Source organism: Mus caroli, unplaced genomic scaffold (genome assembly GCF_978045245.1).
Source record: "Mus caroli unplaced genomic scaffold, Mus_caroli_1 scaffold_18, whole genome shotgun sequence".
NCBI lineage: Eukaryota > Metazoa > Chordata > Mammalia > Rodentia > Muridae > Mus > Mus caroli.
The window spans coordinates 34,953,482-34,976,851 of record NW_028227273.1 but is presented as its reverse complement, the minus strand read 5'-3'; positions in this window follow the sequence as shown (position 1 = coordinate 34,976,851).

Genomic DNA, 23,370 nt, shown 5'->3' with positions numbered 1-23,370 from the left:
GTTTTATTAAGCAGGTCTTAAGTCTCATCAGTGAGCTGATAGTTACCATGAAAGTATCTGTCATGATGGTATCCTCAGTGTTATCATGCCATGCTGACCACTGCTGTTGTTTGTAAGTATCATGGTTGGGTGTGACTGTTGATAGCCTCCTTGCTTTGGAACCTTGCCTGATGCCCTCTGGTACCATGTAAGCTGGCCTAAGGGGGTATTCATTTAACTCAGTTCCTGATCACTGATCTCTGAACCCTATGTCTGAAGAGCATTGTGTATTCCACAATTGAAACTTATTCTCCACCGTTGGGGATAACCAAGAGCAACAAAAACAGGCTGTGTGGTTTTTGAAGTCTCTTGTAGAGCTGTGATCAACAACTAAAGATAGCTTCTCATGTCTTGTATTTGTGTTTTTATTAGCTAGTCTTTGACTCTTAGAGATAGCACAATCATTTTATATTAGAAAAGGTCATTAAAATTATGGATATATCCTTATGAGCAGAAATAAATATTTGCTATCTGAATTAATGACATTGTTATTTAAAACATTATTTATTGTAAAATATGAATTAATCACAGGTGATCATTTCAACTTCTATTGAACATATTGTAATATTTGATTACATGTTATTTTTAGGTAGTGTATACATACCCAAATAAAAAGGGAATTAGTCAAAATGAATAAAATGCCAATGACACATAAACTATGTTTGCCGTTATGAAATATAAAGACATTTTAAAAAACCATTTGAAAATGAATTAAATGGATGTTTCTGCTCTTATTCCAGACTTGTCTGTTTAAAGTGCCTTAGTTTATTATTCAAAAGAAAATTTAAACTTACTCTGTTAGTTGGTAAAAAAAAAAAAAAAAGCAATATGATTATAGTAACTTTGCCTTAAGAAACCACAACATGACAGGCAAACCCTGAAAACCAGGAAGCCAGAGTAATTAAGAGGCAGGCTGGTAGAATATGTGGGTTTGTTTGTTCAATTAAAGCATGAATCTCTCACCATTATGGACGTGAGGGTTATGATTTAATTGTGGGTTTCCTTGTCTGCAATTCCAGAGAGGACTTTCTCTTAAGAGTCCCTCTTAAGGAGGAAGAATTCCTTATCATACTGTCAACATCTGTCCATTAGTTCATCTAGAACACAGAGCCACTTTGTGTTGCCATACTCTTCTTCATTCTTCTGCTTTTCAGCTGAAATGGTAGACAGCTAAAGTGCATTGAGACACTTTTAAGGTCACGATGAAAACTGGAAACAAACAGAGGCTATTACTCTCAATGGACCACACACTCCATCTGTTCTGCTTCTGTGAGATGTTGGTGTTTATAAGAGGAAAAAAGAACAACAACCTCAGAAATTTCTGTTCTTCATTACAGTTGAGTGTAAACTTTTCTCCTATCACAATAGGTATGCTCATAAGAAATGAAGCAACACTGATAGACGTAAATATTTAGGTGTGTTAAAAACTTGTATCTGACTCAAAAATGTTTTCCCAATTGTTTTTTTGAAAATGAAGACCCAAATAATATTATTAAATCAGATACTTGTGTTCTCTTACTTAGTTTGACATTAGTATCTAGTAAAGCATTTACCATTCATTCCAGTGATGATGACAAACATTTTTCTAATAAAAATCAACTCAAAAGGGCCGTCTAAACAATATAAAGCTAGCAAAAATAGTCTGCTTTGCCAATGCTAACCCAATGTTTTACTGTGTGATTTTTCACATATAAGGAATCACGTGGTCTTTTATTTCATTTTTTTCTTCTCTAATCTTCAGAGAACCTAAAATAGCTCCAGCATCGTCATTGTATGTATTGAATTTTATGTGTTTTTATTTTTTAAACTTTCTGCATCAGCTCTTTTTTATTATTACTCCAATTCATGCATCAATTCCTTTTGTAGCAAGTCTTCTTTGCTTACCAGGCTTCATGGCAAGAATGCATTCTCATGTGCTTCAGAGACATGCATACATTTTCTGTTGTTACCTGTAGCTACCAGCTTTCTTTACCCAGCCTCTTTGTTCCCAGGATAATGACTTTGAGACTTAATTGTTTATGAAGAAATGCCTAAATCATAAACGTTGGCTTCTTCCCTGACTAGCTCATAACTTATATAACCTGTTTATTCTAGTCTATGTCTGCCATATGGTTGGATACCTCTCCTCAGCTTCATGCACCCATTCCTTAGAATTCAGGGTGAATCTTCCACTCTTGACTCTGTCCAAGAATATGTGTGGGATGTCTGACCTGCTATTTCCTGCCTCAGCTAATAGAATATCAGCTTTTTATTGATAGAGGATGCTTTCACATAGTACACAAGGGATTCTCTCTACAGTTACCTCCCCAAAACAATCAAATAACATTATTCTACTGCCTTATTCACTATTAATTTTTGAATAAATAATTTTATATGTTAATTTGACTCATGAGGAAGGTTTTTTTTTCTTCCTGTTCCCAGTACCATTAAAGCTGTGCCAGACATCTTTCTTTGAGAAGTTGAGTTGTGCCACTTACTCAACTGTCCCTGCCCTTTAATTTGGTTATTGAGAAAGTCAAAGCCAACATTTCACCTTATAAAGCATAGAACTCAACTTGAATCATTCATTTAAGGTGCCAGCTTTCTCTATTTATTTTTACTTTCTTTACAGCATACAATAATATCAGACGCTTCAAACTCTCACTCAGTTGAAGAACAATAAGGAAATAATTAGACTCTAGTATTGACGTTAGAGAAAGTTCTAATCACAGTCCTTTGTTCAGATTTTAACCTGATCTTCCTTCCTCACTCCTTTGCATTCTTCATTGATACCAGTCTCAGACTTTTTGCTGTCGTTTATTCACTTACTAATCTCAAAAACAATCATGCATCTTCAATACAATTATAATCTCAGTTGCTCTTGGAAGTTTGATAAGTCTGATTTAACAATCCACTCATAAAACTAAGCAGATTAGGTGCCTTTGTGTGCTTTGCCACCATATCTAGTAAGCAAGTAAGTTCTAGGATGATGAAGCCTCGCTACACAATGCTTCCTCCTAGGGTTATATGGATGGGGTGAAGGGGCAAGGAGGGAAATGTGGAAGATAACATGAGGAACAGTAGAGAGCTATCTAAGACATATATAGTTTAGACACATACACATATACTGAGAACTGTTGGATATTGTGTGGGGGGCCAATGGGCTATGCTCAGACATTCTGGCCGCCAGGCGAGCTGAGGTCTTGAACCCCAGTCGGGCTGGGTGGTGGTATTTTTCACCTACATGGGAAGGAAGGTGTTCCCTCTTGTCTCCTGAACCCCTGGTTCCTGTTGAAGTTACCGCTCCCACAGCCCCCAAAGGAGAAGCATGTAGCTAGCAGTCAAGTAGACAATGTCCCAAGCTTCTAGCCTTCTGGCTAGACTCCACCACAGTTACCTAGCAACAGCAAGATAAGCAGCCCAAACAGCCCAAGATAAGAGGGGCTGTTTGGCTCCTCCTTGCTCTCTTAAGCTTTTACTTTCCTTACTCTCTCTCTCTAAGTTTTTACCTCTCTCTCTCTCTCTCTCTAAGCCTTCACCTTTCTTACTCTCTAACTCTCTTTCTCTCTTTCCATTTCCCCTTCTCTCCTCTTGGCCATGGCCTCTCTCTCTCTCTCTCCTCTCATTCCCCCTGCCTTCCTACAATAAAGCTCTAAAACCATAGACTGTCTTTGTTCATAAAGGCCTGGACTAAAGACACTCACCTGCATGGGAACCACCCAGTGTCCTTTCTGTCCCTCTGCCCCCTTCCTGTATCTCGGGAGCCTAGTGCCGCCCTGGGACACCTATTCTGTTCTCAGCTCCTCTGCTGTATCCAGCATGGGATGCCAGAGACTGAGAACCTGGTACCAGGGACTGCTCCTTGTCCACAGCGCCCCCCCCCCACACACACACCATGTGGGGTCAGTGGCTTCACACAGCCAGATGTCCACCCGGGGCCATGTGGAAAGTGTCTGGCAGTCCTCTCTTGTCTGCCTGCCCAAAACACCAGAACTCTGGCCGGATGTGAGCTCTTTCCCTCCCCCCTCTTCTCCTACACCCACGGCCCCCAGCAATTATGATTTAAATCAAACTCACAACTGGACTTTAGGGAATCTACTAGCTATTTATACTTGTTTGTTTGTTTGTTTGTTTTAAATTATTATTATTATTATGTAATCCTTTTTTACAGTCTAGTCATTATCCTTCTCCTGCTCTGCCCTCTGACTGTTCCTCATTCCATTCCTCCTCCCCCTTCTCCAAGAGGATGTGCCCACACCCAACCCTCACCCCACCAGACCTACCCATTCCTTGGGACCTCAAGTCTATCAAGGGGTAGGTGGATCTTCTCTGACTGAGTACAGACCCAGCAGTCCTCTGCTGTATATGTGTGGTGGGCATCATATCAGCTGGTGTATGCTGTCTGGTTGGGGGCTCAGTGTCTGAGAGATCTAGGGGGTCTAGGTTATTTGGGACTCTTGGTCTTCCTATGGGGGTCACCCTCCTCCACAGCTTCTTCCAGCTTTTCCCTAATTCAGCCACAGGGTTCCCCAGCACCTGTCCTTTGGTTGGGTGTAAGTATCTGTATCCGAATCTTTCAGATGCTTGTTGGACCTCTAGGAGGGCAGTCATATTAGGCTCTTGTCTGTAAGCACACCATAGCATCAGTAATAGTGTCAGGCCTTAGAGACTCCCCTTGAGATGGATCCAAATTTGAACTTGTCACTGGACCTCCTTTCTCTCAGGATCTTTTCCATTTTTATCCCTGCAGTTCTTTTAGACAGAAACAATCCTGGATCAGAGCTTTTGACTGTGGGATGGCAACCCCATCCCTACACTTTATTCCCAGTCTGTCTACTAGAGGTGGGCTCTATAAGTTCTCTCTCCCCTCTGTAGGGCTATTCATCTAAGGCCCTTCCCTTGCGTCGTGAGAGTCTCTTGCCTCCTAGTCTCTGGTACATTTTAGAAGATACCCTCACCTCCTACCGTCTGAGGTTGCCTGCTTCCATTCATTCTGCTGGCCCTCAGGACTTCAGTCCTGTCCCTCAACCCCCACCAACACCTGATCAAATTCCCCTTTTCCCCTCCATGTCACCTCACCCTCCCAGGTCCCTCCCTCCTTCTGTCCCTGTGATTGCTTTCTTCTCCTTCCCAAGTGGGATTGAGATATCATCACTTGGGCTCTTAAGCTTGTTAAACTTCCTGAGTTCTTTGGATTGAATCCTGGGTATTCTGTAATTTATTGGCTAATATCCACTTATAAGTGAGTACATGCCATGCATATACTTTTGGGTCTGAGTTATCTCACTCAGGATGTTATTTTCTAGTTCCATCCATTTGCCTGCCAAACCCATGATGTCCTTATTCTTAATAGTTGAGTAGTACTCCATTGTGTAAATGAACCGCATTTTCTGCATCCATTCTTTTGTAGTTGAACATCTGTGTTGTTTCTCCTTCTGGTTACCATAAGTAAGGCCACTATGAACATAGTGGAATACCTGCCCCTGTTGCATGGTGGGGCATCTTTTGGGTATATTCCAAAGAGTGGTATAGCTGAGACTTCTGGTAGATTTATTTCCAATTTTCTAAGGAACCTCCAGATTGATTTCCAGAGTGGCTGTACTTGTTTACAATCCCACCAGCAATGGAGGAGTGTTCGTCTTTCTTTACATCCCCTGAACACATGTTGTCACCTGAGTTTTTTATGTTAGCCCTTCTGATTGGTGTAAGGTAGAATCTCAGGTTCACTTTGATTTTCATTTCCCTGATCATTAAGAACTTTGAACATTTCTTTAAGTGCTTCTCAGTAATTCAAGATTCCTCTGTTGTGAATTCTCTGTATAGTTCTATATCCCATTTTTTGATTTGTTTATGTTTGGTTGTTTGGTGATTAGCTTCTTCAGTTCTTTATATATATTGGATATTAGTCCTCTATAGGATGTGGGGTTAGTGAAGTCCCCCCCCCCAATCTGTAGGTTGCTGATATTTCCTATCGACTAAGTCCTTTGTTCTTCAGTTTCATGAGATTCCATTTATCAATTCTTGATCTTTCATCCTGAGCCATTGGAGTTTTGTTTAGGAAATCCCCCTCACCTCTGTGACAATGAATTGCAGGCTCTGTCCCACTCTCTTCTATAAGATTCAGTGTATCTGGTTTTATGTTAAGGTCCTTGATCCACGTGGACTTCAGCTTTGTAAAGGTGACAAATATGAATCTATTTTCATTGTTTCTACATGTAGACTAACAGATATTGATGATTATACTAATTAATTTTGAATTAGACTCTAAAGGAAATGAATATATATATATATATATTCATTATTCTACTTATTTAGAGAATATTGAAAAGGATGAACAAGTTTGGTTTTAGTATCTCTGTTCCATAACTAGTGTTAAGTGGAGGGAATGGCTTGTGATATCCTTTTGTCTCTGTCCTTCTTGTTATTATTCAAGTCTGAACTTCACAGGACAGAAAAACTGGGGCAGAGAGATTCATGACATTTTCTTATATTAAAATACTAACAACAATTGTGTTAGGCCTGAGATTTAGTGAGCTACAAAAAATCAGAAGACATGAAAGTGGAAGGTTATGGGAATAGATGGAGGGAGGAAGCAAGGAGGGACATATGATTACAATCCAATGTACACAATTATGAAATTATCAAGAATATATATTTCAGAAACAGTAGGAAAATATATAGATAAGCTATTTTAAATCCACAAATCCTCTGTAAAGACTGTAGCAGTATTCATTCTGTTAAGATTAGGATAGCTAGACTTGGAGAGATAAAATAATAAAAATTAGAAGTACACATGCCATTTAGTGTGAACTTATTTTTTAAGGGTATTTATATGTAGGCATGAAAAAGATACTATGACTTCATATAGTTAAAAAAGAATATAACTGGGTCATGGGAAAACACTGTAAACAATTCTACAAGGAGCAATTGGGAGAGTGACATATTACTCTCACTTTAGAAAAGTGAAATGAAACAGTTTTTATCTTCTCTTATGAAATCTTTTCTATTATATAAATTTAGCATATGAAAATATTCAATACATTATTATGGTTTGTTTTATAAGAATTATTTTTATGTATAGACTATAGTATGTATAGACTGCATGATGTTGTCCATGCCTTTCAGTAAGTTTTTGTGGTGAAGTAAGGACACAGACAATGTGTTTTGTATTTTGAAGGAAATTGAACACAAAGATTTTCTTTAGTGTATGTGACTTCCAAAAAAGAAATGCCCTAGAAAAAATGTTGTTTTATTCTGCTTTTCATCCTCGGTATTATTTCAAATATTAAAACATCATTATTTCCTATCATGTTTGAAGTAGAATCTTAAGTGTTCTTTGGAAAGACAGTTGTGTTGGATGGGTTTTTGCTGGGACAGACACGTAAAAGACTGTTTTTCTGAAGTGGACACAGGTAAAAGACTAAGACAGACTCATGAAAAAAAAAAAAGTCTCTACCTGCCTGTATGTTCTGTGTTCCAGAGTGAAACACACAGACATGCAGCCTTCTATTTTAATACGCCTTAAAGAGCTCAATGGCTGAGCTACTCCCAAACCTCCACATGGCTCACATATCCTACCCAATATTCCTGAGTTATTACTTAGTAACATCTATATTCTAGCATTGTTGCCCTAGATCCAGTGCAGCAGGGCACCCTGGGTCCTCTCTTGCCGGGGTCTTAAATAATTGCTATGCTCTCTCTTCTGCAGCCCTTAGGCTAGATCTTTCCCCTTTACTGGCATGGCAATCCTAAATCCTGCTTCTTCCCAGTCCCTTTTCCTGCAAATCCTAAAGTTTTACCTCTATCTCCTTGCTAATCCACTGGCTGCTGGTAATTTTATTTACCAATTAAAACAAACTGGGGACAGGGAACCTCAGCATCTTACATGCGGATTCTCTTGCCATTTTGGGAACCCAATTATTGTAATTCAAGAATTAGACCAAATCCACAACACACAGGTGTTTGCTAAAACAAAAATGTGAAAGGACATGTGATGAAAGATTGTTTGCTTTGTATTGATCTGCCTTATATTACATAGTTAAGCTATATTTTGGGGGACTCCATAGAGAGAAACATATCAAGAAACTTGTTTTGGAGTGCTGCAGCTTCTTGATACTTCCCAGGACTCTGGCTGATTGACAAGTGATGTCAGCTGAGTCTGAATCACATACTGAGACAAGATTCATGGAGGACACGTGATGTTTGCAGGCTATAAGTAGGACTAGATGGACAGTGATGGAGAGGGAGCTAGGCTTGATCATTGAGCTAGCTGTGCATTTGTGAGCTCACATCTTCCCTGCACTTTGTTTCCCTGAGAGAGGCACACCAGAGAACTTCTGGTCTCTCTACTGGTTCCTCCTGCTGACTGGTGCCAAGGCTAAGGCCTGAATGTCTCTTCTAGGTAATTCCACCACCTCTAACTCGTGTTTGCTATCCTGACTCTACCGAAATGGACTGCTGGTGAAATGGGAAATGTTCCTGAGAGGATCAAGCTGCCACTGCTCACCTGTAAACTAAACTGCTGATTTCAAGACAACACAGACAGGAGTTTCTCCAAAGAACGATTTCTAAACAGGTCTACTTCCCTGTATCCTTTTTTTTCCCCCAACTAATTCTCATGGGTGGTGGGCAAAAAGGGAAGTTAAAGCATTTACGAGCCTTCATTAAATATAAGATTTAAAAAATTTAAAGTTACAAAAGTTCACTATTATCAATTCAAGTTCTTACTTATTAAAATCTGATTTCTCATCCACAGAACTTCAGCAGGGCCCAGTAAGTTTATCAAGAGCACATTTATTTTCCTTTTGTAATCAAAACCTGTTATTCTGGTTGGATAATCTTCTGCATTCATAAGGAATTTAATGAGTAGTGATGTCACTTTTTGTTTGATACATGTTTTTGTTTGCTAGGATCGCATCAACAAAACAATCAATGACATACTATTTATTCATTTTGCACGAATAAATATGTATTATCTGAATTTTCTAGTAAGGGAATGGGGAGAATGTCCTGCGGTAATTTGCCTCATTCTATCAGATATTACACCTCCAGGTTTTGTTTCTTGAACTTCTGACAACATTATGAATACATTAAACTCAATTGTTTTGCCTACTCTACAACCATAATTATGCTGCACTGGAGACTTAAGATACTGTAATTGTTTTTGGTCCCCAATCTCATTACCTTTTTACCCTTCTCAACCTCAAAATGTATGCACCATCTGTTGACTCCTAAGTACTTCGCAACAGAGTCCAAAGCAGCAGCCCAATGTTCTCTTTCATCAGTCTCCGCAATTACATTTGTCAATTGGAGAAGCTGCAATAATCTCAAGCCATGTATGATCATCCTAAATTTAACAAGCAGATACGGGAGCCAGGGGTTCTAAGGATTGCCCTGTTTCCAGTTTGCATAATTCATTTACACAATTTAATATGTTGTGTTTGGAGCATATTTAAAATACAATCTTCTTTATGACCCGTGTTCCTCCTTGCTTCAGATTTATGTTCGATGTAAGCCAAGGCATCAGATGCTTTCTAGAAATTAAATTATTAGTTCCATTGTTTTATTTTCAGCTTGTGTTTTTATTCAATTACGTATTTTACAAAGTTAATTTCACCTTATTAATGCACTCAATAAATGTGTGCAAATGATATGAGAGTTTTACGTCTGTAGAAAATTTAATCCTGTAACCTTAGGTCTTAAATCCTGAGGATGGCAGTAGAGAAATCACATCTTGTACTTTTTGTCCTTTGGATAGAACTTCCTTCTGGGGAATAGAGTTGAACAAAATCTCTGCAGATCTTTCTTTTGCTCTGCCTTCCCTTTTTAGAAAACAGAACCATACTTCACCCAGGCATGGGCTTTGTCAACTTTTAATAGCTCTAATTGCCTAATTATCTGCTCCGATGCAATTATGAAACCTCTATTCCAAGCTTGTTTTCAAGGATGTGCTCACTGCTGTATTTCTTGAATTTACAGTAGTTTACCCTGCCACAAAAGAACTGAGTCTGTGTCACTGATGATAGCCTTTGGATGCTAGATTGTCATGTGCTTTTAAGAAAAGTATATGATTTGTCAAGTGAAAAACAATAATAGACTGGTTAAAGTCAAATAAATTTTAACATGTATTTGCCTTTAGTTTAATAGCATTCATTTTAGTTTAATTCTGGGACCTTATTTAAGCAATAGTAATGTCAATCTGACAACACTCTAGAACAGTCAGTCTCTAAAACAAGTAGTATACAAACTTCATCAAGAGTGAACACATGTATTCAAATGAATGGTGATTGCATTTGTCTCTTAATTTGTATTTTTTTTTCACAGAATATTTTCAAATTTTCATGTTTATATGACTTACTTTTCTATTCTGATGATAAATACTATTTGCCAAGACAACTTTTAGAGGAGTTTCTTTTGGTTTAGAGTTTCTGCATGAGGGTACATAATGCTGGAGGAAGCATGATGTCAGATTGTTGCAACTGCAATGGGACTCTTAGAGATTTTATCTTTTACTGTAAACACAAAGCAGAGTGAATGAGAAGAAAGATAAAGTTATGAAATCTCAGTCCTAAACTCCATGATAGTCTTCCTCTAGCAAGGCTACAACACATTCCTAAACACTGGCACCACTGGGACCTAAGGGCTCAAATACCTGACTATGAGGTGACCATGTCTCATTCAAACCACCGCAATGTTGATCACTATAAAACTCTGCTTTATAAGATGTTATAGAAAATATTTTCTGTGCTGTGTATTCACGTGCAGTATAAGGCATGTCTTTTGACCAGGGATATAAAAATAAAGTTCTCCTATTTCCCAAAGAATTGTGGAATCCAAGAAGATTTAAAGAGTTAGATGCTATAAGATGATGCATTAGGTAAATTTTCTTGACAATGAAGAGATTCGAAGATTGGGTTTCAATTTTGGATAACAATATCAGCAAATAACACTGTGTAGTTTGTAATAGAAGCTAAATAATGTTACACAGGAGCGGCTTCCTACCTTGTTCTTCAGATACATTTTCACTGCTCTTAGAGTAAACGCATACTTTAATCATGTACCACATACTTAGAGACACTTTTAAACGACATAGATTCGTATTTAGATGGCATGGCTTTGTATTACATGATAATAAACAGAAAATTAGGAAATAATTTGCATTTTAGTATATTTCTATGAAATAGGAGTAGTAGTTTTCTGTGGTAACCAAGGTAATAGACATTTCTTTGATATTTTTAAATTATGGAATTTAATTTTTATTGATGGGAACAAACCTGTGAAGTCCAGAAGTGTGATTCAGGTCCTTTGGAGCTGGGGTTATACTCATCATGAACTGCACAATGGGGCTACTGGGATTCATGCTCCAGTCCTTTAGCAGAACATTGAAGGGGATGGGGAGGGGAAAAGGAGTAGGGAAGGAGGTGGACAAGAAGAAGGAAAAAAAAAAAGAAGAAAGAAGAAGAGGATGAGAGGGGGGACCAAAATGTCTGGATTATATAGGAAAAAGTCTCTGGTGGAAGGCCAGCCCAGCTCCTGGACTGGAAAGTTCAGGGTTGGGGACAGGGTATGCCAGGAAAGTCCTGAGGAGAATCTGGAGAATCTGGAAGCCAGGTCTGGTTTGATATGTAAGATAAATACCGCAATCCCTCATCCTCTTGTCCAAAATCAGAGTCAACTATTGCTAAAAGGGTATACACTTCTAAACAAAGAGGCCTATTGAGCCATGAGTTAAGAAAAGCTCCTTTTGTAGTCTGTGAAAGCTCTGGTGTCCTTCAAGTCAACTTACAGTTCTTGCCTTTAGCTGTGACACCTACTTACTGAGACGGTGTGAAACTTACTGAGGAGACACCTTTAATTCATAGAAATATATTTATTGTTAAATAATTAAAGGAAGAACATTGAATAAAACGTAACTTAAACATGGTTAGTCTTATCAGCGAGAAGTAGGAATTTTACGTAAATAACTAATATAATGGACCAGCTAAGTTAGCAAATATTGTAATACCCCACCACCAGTGTTTCCCTGCCTCACAAGATTCTTAATGTCTGTGAAATGAATGCCCATGTCTAGTCTTCATTGTTAGGTCATGATTTGGAGGAAAATGCTGCTTACAGTGGGATACTAGAGCTGCCCCCTTGAGCATTTATGAGTTAAACATTTACTAAATATGGAACAGAGCTCTTAGCACTCCTTGCTTTAATTTATTTTTTTTCAATGTCATGCTGCTTGTAATTTTGAATAACTGCTTTCACCTGCTGTGAAGAACAGTAACCACTGAGCATTGTGTTTGTGCTCAAATCCTATTTGTTGTTATGGAAACAGCATCTCTATTAAGTTTCCTGCTGCAGAATGGCTGTAGAGAATGTTACTTAAAATGTTCCCCAGCAAAGAGAAGGGATACAGTGAAGTCACACAATGCCTCACTATTTCTGTTATAGGATATGGAGACATTGAAAATAGAAAATGTAAATAACAATGACTAGGAAGCTTCTTCTTCGTGCAAAATCAGAGCCTGGAAATACGTGAGAGTTACACAAGTATTAAAACTGAAGACAAAATAGTATTGTTAATACAATTTTGTGAAGGTCCAAATGGTTTAGACAATACAATAAGTGGTTTGCTGATTCCATGGGCTCATTGAGACAAAACATGTGGATCAACTGGATAGCAATCGAGAGTGAATTGGCTGTGATTTTATGAGATCTTCTTCCTTCATAAGATGTTTATATTTAAACAATACAATTTTTATCTCATTCATCTGTTTTAGTGGGTGACTATACATTTATTAAATTTACTTAAAAAATTCCACCTTAAAGGGGAATTCTCATTACCATGCATCAAACATATAGATTATTTATAATTAATTATCAGCTTCTAGAATTCATTGACTATATATAATTATATTTTCAACTTTGCATTATTAAGTGACAAGGATAAATACAATTGTCTCCGAAATCCCTGTCACAAACCCCAACTTTCCTGCCTTTGTTTATGCAGAGAATTCCAAGAATGGAACATTTTTCCAAAATAAAAGTGATTCTCAATATAATTTTATCTGAAAAAAAGCACAAGATATTTATGAGTTGTATGCATGATTTATAGTCCTGGCCACCATCCTAACCAGGAGTCACTGATTCTCTCAAATTTGATCTAAGGCTGCTGCAGCAGAAAGAGGAGTCTATCAAAGAAATCATTTACTCCTCACTCATTGCTAAGGTCAGCAGAATGGTCATTTTGCCCATTTCACAGATGAGGAAAGACGTGACAAATGAAATCAATTTTCTCAACCTTGAATGTCACGGTCGAAATTTTTGTTTCTTTAAAGAATGTCCCTTTACTAATCTTAAGGCAAAATTTCTCATCTGGGAATATTTACGTCTATGAGCCTAACTCTATGATGAGTATTTTTGGAGAGGTGACTGGGAGAAAGGGTCTGGAACATACAAAAGATGGTTTTCTATCTTGTTGTACTTTTCAAATGTATTAGACCATTTTATGTAGCTAAAAAAAAAAGCAATATGACAAATCTACTTATTGACTTAACTGTAAATTTGAAGATATATTTAGGTATTTAATTGATCTCTTTTTCTCATAATTATAAAAGCTCTTTTCTAAGTCTATATACAAATATCATACACATGTTCATAGTTTTATCTGTTGATAATCATATTAAGAAAATTATAGATTCAGAAACTACTAGAAGAGAATAATAAAATGATTCATAAATCGTATATACATACATATATATATATGTTTATATCTTATAATTTTGATGTTCCTAACAGGTATGAGCTATATCATATAAATTTAAATATAGAAAGTAAAATCCTGATAGAATTTTAGGTATGTACTTATTAAAATATTTTATGGAATGATTCATCTCAAAAATTTGAAACGTAATTTAATTATAAAATTATAGTTTCTTTGAACACTAAATTTACAATGACAATATTATGATAAGGAAGTAGTAACTTTATATTACTAAGCTCACATCCTGGATTGAAATTATCTAAAATTACAACTTGTTTTGATGGGCAACGTTGACTGTGATCTTACAGAATTATGGTCATTGCTCCGAGATAAGGAAATACAAATTCCTTAGAAATATCTCCCCAAACTCTAATTTCTCTGATCCCCTGAAAGAAAGAGATTCTAAATGGCACCTAAAATGAAACATTCCTGCTGAGAAAATGCACAATAACCCTGGTTCAGTAGAATACATCTGACTTTTTACATACCTGTAGCATTTGTACAAGAAGCAAACAGAGAAAATAGGCAATAAAGGAAAAAGTTGCAACGTCAGGGAAAGGGAAAGGCAATTGCTATTTTGGTCTTCCCTCCCCCTCCCCTCTCTGCCTTCCCCCTCCCTCCTTCCCCTTCCCAGTTGCCTCTAAAATTATTATAGAACTTAGATTTACTAAAAGAAAGAAGATCACAATATGCTTCCCTTTTATTTGGATAGAAGTAAAGAAAGCACAGGTGACTTGAACAATAGGATGAACCACTTCCTGAAACCTGTTTCCACTTCATTCTTCATCCTGCCTGGAAGGTTTATTTACCTGGCTCCAGGGGCTGTTCTTCTGTGTTTGCCCCCTTCACGGACAAGCGAGCGTTTTCTGCCCAGTTTCCCTGCCTTACCTGAATCACCTCAATTAAATAAATGGTAAATATGAGGGCAAAAGGTGCAATCCCAAAGTGTCAATGCTGGGCCATTCTGGGAGGCCATAATGTCCTCCTCAGGTATCTATCAACAGCTAGACAGATCTGTTGAGACAGACTCACAATCGAAATTCTATAGAACATGAGTTGCAAGAAATCCAACAGACATTAAGTGCTACAGTTATTTTCTGTATTGATATGTTAGTTTTTGTCTAAGACGTTTTTTTCTCTATCTGTGTGACATCTATTCCTGTCCACACTATCAATGATTTTATGGGTATAAAAACACTGAAGAATACTCATCATGAGTTGCTAGCCTGTGATGGTGCATCTGGTGAACACAAGATGTACTTGCAGATATGAAGTAGCATTTCTGTGTCCTTGTTGCTATAATCCAGCCTATACCAGATACTAATGTGTGAGGTGTTTTAAACAGGATGCATCTAATATGCACTCATTAGACATGTGTTCTTGATTTTTGTTTTAAAAAGTAGTCACATAATGCATGTTGTGTAGCAGGGTGTGTATCAAATCTTGCAAAGTAAGTATTAATTATGTTTCTGAACAGGAATCTTGTTAGTTCTTAAACAAAATATTAGTCAACATTATGTTTTCAAAGTAGTAAAGTATTATATGATTTGTAAACACTGAATTTTTTGGTGCAAGGCATATAAGAGAATGGAGGATCTGTAGATTTAAACGGCACATAAAAAGAAAGGAGGGAATTTAACATTGAAAATTGTGCGCTAATACTGTTTAAGGACTTAGATTTCACAGAAAATGCTAACATTAAAAAGATGTAAGTAAATATAAGGTTACACATATACACATACACATATACATATACATGTCTGTGTGTATGTCTGTGTGTTTATACACCTGCATAATTCATAATGTCAGTCTGGAGAGTAAAGCTATTTAGAATCTCATACTCTCCTTTTTGTGTCATAAACTGACTTATGTGTATATAAACTGTGAGAAGGTAAAAGTGTCCCTAAGCTTTGTAGGACAAAATATTTGAACATTTAGTATTAGCCTTGGTTTATCTCTTTGCAGAAGAAAATTAGAGAAAATCAGTCAAATGAAATCAATTAACAACCAAATAACCAACCAAAGTATAGACTTGTGGAGCCCAGTCCCTACAGATAAGTCTCAAAAACAATTCTTGTACCTAAGGTTCAGGGAACATTATTGAGAAGGAGGTGGAGGAACTGTAAGAGCCAGAGAATATGGGAGCTTACTGAGAGATAGTAGATCTTAGACACTACAGTCATACCGTTTCACAAATATTAATGCCTAAATAGGAGCTGAACAAAGATGGCACCAATAGGCATGCAAATGGGAACAGGAAAAGCCCATAGAGCCTCAACCCTGCACAAGGATCTACAGTCCACTAAGGAAGGCTGAGAGTGAAAGAAATAATCTTTGCCAAGGAAGAATGCAACAGTTGGTATCCGTACCAAATTTTCAACCCTGAAAACATATAAACAAGTAACATTATACAAATAGAGCAGGTTAGCTTTAGATATATATGTGCATATACACATGTGTAAAAAGATGACCATGAATTGGAAATAGAGTAAACAGAGCCATATGGAAGGAAAAGAAGGGAAAGATGATGTAATCTCCAAAAATAAAAACAGAAATACAAAAATAATGAACAACTTAAATAGATTCGTGTTTGGGGCTGGAGTGATTGCTCAGTGGGTAAGAGCTCTGACTGTGTATCTATGAAGACCTGAGTGTGAAACCCACACACTCACATGCATGCCTGCAGACTCAGCATTGGGGCAGAGACCAGCCAGCCTAGCCAGAGTGGAGAGTTTAGCTATAATTAGAAATCATGTATTAAAGACATAAGGAAGAGTTTCATAGAAAAAGAAACTCACCTCTTTTCTTCATATTGAAATTGGTATGCATATGCGCATACACATCCATATACTCACATATATGCATCAAACTCAAGCAACACATGCAATACATAAGCACATACACTTTTACACATGATACAACATATGATAAGCCAAAATGTTAAGTTCTTAATCTCATACTTGGCTTGATGCATGACATATACAATCAAATAATTTCATCAGTGTTTTCTGTAACATAAATTTTATATGCATGTAATAATACATGCATGAAACATGTCTGTTGATTTGTACCTAAAAAATAAAAAGCATTAATTATTTAACCAAAGTTTCAAAAAGGTCAACAGTCAGAACATTAGAAAAAACAATTGTTTTATTCCTGAAAAAAAATCTGTTTTTTGATATTTAATGTAGTGCAAATAAGATTATAAACAAGTCACAACTGATCTTTTTCAGAGATTTTATTTCATTTCTAATTGGGGGCCAAGAGGAGTGATTTTTAAGTACAGTTCCCAGGAAGCTGTCTAACATAGGTTCTGGGAAACAACTATTTTTCAGGGTACTTTGATAGCTCAGAAGAAGCTCACAGTCTCTGGTCCATCGGGCCAGCAGTGAAGTTTCTTTTTCATCATCTCCAACATTCTGGTATGATTAGAGATGTAGAAAGAAGGATTGCCCTCACACACTTAAACACATAAGATCAATTACAAATCTGTACGTTGCTATTTGTAGACTTCAACTTAAATTCAGGAAACCATTTTCAACCTTATATTTGATGGGCACCTATGATTTTTTGAAAATAATTTATTAAATCCATTGTTCTGTTTGTTTTATAAGTAGTAATGAGAATAATAAAATTATACTTTGCTCATTTTTTAAGGCAAAAGTAACACCATGCGCACACATTTCTAATATGCCAATAATGCTAATACACTTTAAGTAGAATCTGCAATTTTTTAAAATTTGTATTTTATTGGTCCTATTGTAAGTTTTTACTGAGTAACAATAGTTGTCACAACAATATCATATTGAAGAAAAAGCTATTATTCTTCAGGTTATGTTTTATCTTTTGTTTTTGTTTTTATTTTTTGTTTGTTTGTTTGTTTTTGTCAGTTTGCCACATAACTGAGACAAACTCCCCATATATCTACCTATAGGCAAATTTTTATGGCATTTTCTTTCTTAATGATTGAAGGGAAAAAGCTAACTCATTGTGGGCAGCACCTACCCTAGGCAGGTAGCTCTGGGATATATAAGAAAGCCAAGTGAGCAAGCCTGAGAAAGCAAGTACGACATCAGTGACCTCTGCTTCCTCAGTTCCTGTTTTCAGGTTCTTACTTTCATTGGGTCCATGCCTGGAATTCCTGCCTGACTTCCCTTCATAATGGAAATGCTGATGGTGATGACATTTTATTTTAACAGTAGAAAGCAAACTAAAACAGTGTGCTTTTTGTTTTCAAAGACTAAATTACATGACAGTAACTAGATAAAAATGAAGTCATGTTAATATGAATAATATAATAATCACAGAAATTATAATCTTGACCCAAATAATTTACTTTGGCGAAATATTTTTAGGGGATGGAGAGATTACTCATTGTTTAATAGCATTGGTTGGTCATCTAAAAGGACCAATTCAAGTCTCAGCAACTAAATGGTTCAACAAGTTTAGTCCTTAACTACAATTTTCAGGAACCAATGCCCTGTTCTGACCTATAAAGGCAATGGGCATACACACAGAACATAGACAAACATGCAGAATAAACTCCCATACCCATAAAATCATAAATTAAAAATTAAAATATTTTGCTCTAATATTTTAGTTTGGTCTATGTGCTTGGGATTCTGGGTTGGATGGGCATGTACACCTTTGGAAGTCAGATTTCCACTTGCTGGAGTACAGAAATATGCTCTCTCCTTCCCAAATGTAGGTCCTGGGTTTCAACCCAGGTCATCAGGCTTTGTGGTAGGTACCTTTCACATTCATCATCTCCAGCTGTCCTTGAGTCAAATAATGGCCTATGCTTCTAACCAGCTCAATTCTAGAACCTGTAAAGAGTCTCACTTCAGCAACATTAGCTGAACTTTATGCAGAGAAGTTTTATTTTGCATTTAAATGTGGAAATGAAGAAATGAATTCAGCTATGTACTCTGGGAGAAAGTAAAATCTCCATAGCAGTGGCTCTTAACCTTCCTAATGCTGGAGCCCTTTAATATAATTCTGCATACTGTGATGACCTCGCAACCATAAAATTACTTTTTTGCTCCTTCATAACTAATTTTCCTACTTTTATGTATTGTGATGTAAATATTTTATGTGAAGGATATCTGATGTGTGACCTTCCAAAGTGATGGGACCCACAGGTTGGGAACCCCTGCTCTATAAGCAATTATCACAGCAGTACAGTTGGGACTAGACAAGAAAAATGTGTTTGCCTGGGACTATTTCTGAATATGGCGGCAGTCTTTACGCATAAGAGAACCAGAGGAAAGGGGTCTGTGGTGCTTACTACTCTTCCTTTCATTTCCTAGTCTGTCATGGTGCCAAAAAGAATAGTGGAGCTGATTATATCAAAGAAGCACAGCACTTGAAGCAACAGTTCATTAGTGAATTTGAAGCAAAAATGGTTAGATTTTTCAGAAATAATGATAGCTTACAAACCTCTCAATATGGCCTTATTATACCCCTCCTTCCACTTCTTCACTCTTCCAAATTTTACCTTCTTAGAACTTTTCAAGTGTCTGAATAGTAGGAGGGAATGAAGAAGAAAAAAGAAAAAAAAAAAAAAGAAAAAGAAAATAGTCAAGCCCATAAGGGTGTAATCCAGATGTATACACTAGGGTTCTATGCACATTTTCAAAGCATCACTTGTAATTACTGAATTTGAGAACTAAAGCATATAAGCCTATATTTAGAGGCAAATTCACATATCCTTGACTGGTATCTATAGACTTGAAAAAATTAAATGGTTCATATTAAGTTAACTAATTTAATAAATGCCACTGTTCTAGGGAAAGTCTGAGCTACCTTTCATTCAAATTATCAGTGGTGGTCCCAAACATACCCTTCAAAATAAACTCTTTTCTTTTTGAAGTATGAATGCCAGTCATAGTTATAATATACGCTAATGCCAAAAGAGATCGTTTAAGTGAGGTTATTAATGGTGCTATGATTGATGGATTTTGTAGCTGGTAATGTGATTCCCCTTTGGCTTCTCTGTGCACATAGGCAACAGATCAATATCTCATTTGCATGAGATTATAGCCACTTTTCACAATACCAGTGAGAAGAGGGAAGGAAAGCAGGGAAAGAGAGAGAGGAGAGAGACAGAGACAAAGAAATACACAAAGAGAATATATTTTGCTAGGAATCATGATATCTATTTCATTTTAAAAATTATGTAATTATTGCTCTACAGGAAAATGACTTGATTGGAATTTTTGTGGTTGCAGTATTATTCGACATTGATCACATTATAATGTTTAAGTGTTCCTCTGCTTATTTTCTTCTCCCTTACATAACATAGGTCTTCAACATGAATTTTCATTGTTTCAGAAACAATCTGGTGATTGTTTCTACATACTAAAAGAAATCACAGCGGACCAGACCCCCCAAAAAACAAAAATTACCACTTTTGATCCAGTCTGATCAGAAAGGTAAATCACTTAGAAACTCTAAAGGCACACTAATATAGCATAAATTTGTTTTGAACCTCTTTTGTCATGTTACTTAGATGAACTGTGATGTGGGTCTAAAACTGTGCCGTTTTATCTTCTGTTCTCACTGCTCTGTTCTCTTTCCTTTTGCAACCTGTTTGCCCTTGCTGGGATGGAACAGAAAGACTGGGTTCTTAGGTTCTAAGCTGTTCCTTGGATCTGGACCTTTCCTAAAGGTAGTACAATATTTTACTTGTATTTCCACCAAGCTCATGGGAAACTGCTTTTAACCTGGTCTGTCATTTCCAAGTGCTTAGTCCATTTTTGCTAGTAGCTTTCTTCCCTTCTGCTTTCATTCTGAGGTGGACACACAGGAGGACAGGGGGGAGGCTGTGTCCTACAAGGTTGGAGGACAAAGGAAAGCTTAAGTGATAAACTCAAAAGAGAAGATCAGAAGTTCTTAATATAATGAGGATCCATTTGACACCTTAGAGTCTTTCATTAAATGTAAGTAAGATATTTGTTTAGGTTAGGGTTTAAGGAATGCTGTTCGATTAAGTGATGATAGATCATTCCTGTTTATGAAAGTCCATTGACCGTGTCTTATGCCTTACTATTTTCTGCACTTAAACAGACTCTGGCTTTCATTCAGTTTGACACAATTCTGTGGGGTGTTTATTTTGATGTCATAAGCTCTTGCATTCCCTGCAAAACCAGCAGAATTGAAAACAAGGGATTATGAAGGTGTAAAGCTTAACAGGAATAAGGTTCAAAACAATATCAGAAAATCCATTTCTGGCATAAGATTTAGGTATTAATGTGGAATAAATTTGAGCTTTTAAAAACACACAATGGTGCTTAAAGTTAAGCATGTAAATTACATGATTACTATTTTTAATTGAAAAAAATCTATATTACATATAGATTTTTACATATCTCTATATTTCTTTCAAAAGATTTAGTGACCCACTACTAAACAAGCCTTGTAAATTGTATTGTGCTTTCTGGAAATCTAAGTTAGTCAAAGATTTGCAAATTGAGATGGGGGATTGCTCAATAATGTGCCTGTGCTTGAATATTAATGACACGAATGGAAAAAGGAATGCTTTAGAAGAGTCTCAAACAGCAAGAGCTACCTGCTGTTTGGGAGGTAGCATTAACAAACAAGAGTTCAGAATCAATCATTCCTTTCAGTGTATCTCTGCCACTCCGTTATTATCTTCTTCTGTTATTTTAATGGACGGGAGGGGAAAACCACAAGATAATGGAGTCCGCATGTCTTTTGAAAATTCTCTTAGGAGTAAAACCATTTGTAACCTGTAAGGCATCCATCTAAAGCAAGTGAAAATGAGTCACACTTGTCAAGAATTAGAGAACCGAGTGTTCTTTTAAAAATCGTTCTTTTGCAAGCACAGGGGTTTGCTCTGAGACTACTTCTGCTCTCTGCCTGTGGATCTGTTCAACCTTTAATTTAGATTCAGAGAACCTAACAAGCCATTCCATTTAACAGGGTTTTCCAACTATCACTCCAGGAGTTTATATTCCTTTATATTTGACTGATCTAATCCTCTGAGCTGACCCTGTAGTTCCAGAAGCATTTCCCACGAGAAATTAAACACTTATTGATTTAATTCTTTCCTTTCAGAATAGGGCTTCTAAGAAAAACTTATCTTGTCTAAGTTGAAAAACAGTATTGAAACGTTGCTTTTAGCACTCATAACGCCAGTCATCTTTTGACTGCATGCCACTGTGTTTGACTTTCAAGTGTCAAATGTCAAATTCTGCAGCTTATACCTCCAGTGAGATATGTGTGTATAGATTTATATCTGGAGAGAGATAGGTCTATAAACATGTATTGTTTTCTACGTGCTATATAGAATGCGATTTTTTACTTGCTCTGGCCTAAATTAAAATTAGTCTAAAGATACATGGTACCCGATGACTTCACAGACAAGGTGTTCAATAGAAAGATAACTCTTTTATTTGAATGAAGTTTGAGAAAAAATTAATATTTTATTTATTGTGAGCCTAAGTAGTGTTGGTTAGTAATTGTATGATGTATATCACAGAAATGGTTGGTAATTTTTATAGTTAGCTAGCCTGGAATAAAAATCTCATGCAAATCTGACCTGAACTTTCTGGGCCATGAAAGACTGGCTATGCTTAGATTCGTTGCAGTTTCTAAGTCAGAGAAAGTGTGGTTATACTAAGAATATCTGCAAAGATCTAAATCATTTTAAGTTTCAAGTATGGATTGTAGGCTGTACAGCTCCTCTATCTTTACATAATATATTTCAAGTCTTGTTATCTTGCATGTCCCATCATACACTGCATCTTAAATAACTGCTATAATTTAACAGTGTGTGTGTTCAATGACACACTATTTTGCTCCATCATACAATTCACTTGAAAACATGCCAAGTAAACCAAATTTATAGCAATAATTTCAAACTCACATGGCCCTGGCAACTGAGAATCATCGAAAGCACTCCCTTCATGCTGGTCCCTATGTTCCCATTGTCTGCATGAGTCAACACTGGCAGATAAACCTGAGAGTCCGGACTTGGCTGTTAGGCTCTAGATCAGAGCTTCATTCAAACCAGCTGCCTTGACGAACCATGACTATCACCTTTGGGAACTAGTATAGTAAAATAACATATAGGCAAATGACTAGAAAATTGATCATAGTTTCACATGTCACAGAAATGTCACAATGGTAGGAAAGTGCTTTAATAATACAATAATAGCACATTTATAAGGAGCACTGTTTGGTCTGCTATTATAGCTCTACTTTGTCCTAGCATGTTAGTAAACACCCCGCGATGACTGGTCTCCAGATACTGTGTGCAAGAAGGGTCCTCTGTACAACACTATTGAGTGAAGAAGTACCAGCAACTTAGTTTTGTTGTTGTTTGCTTTTAGGCAGGAAGTCAAATATCTTTTCCCCTTAATTTCTTGAAAGGGCTTACCTTACAGCCAAGGATCACTAGTTTAGCCTCTCTGTGCAACTTCAGTTACTTATATTCCCAATAGAAATAATAAAAAAGAAACTTAAGGCAGTAAAAGTCTACATGGAGCTCCAAAGTTTGTACGAGTGACATCACTTTGGGAGACAGAGACATGAGGGTTGAATCCTGTTTGCAGTCAAGTTGGACTTCACAGTATTTT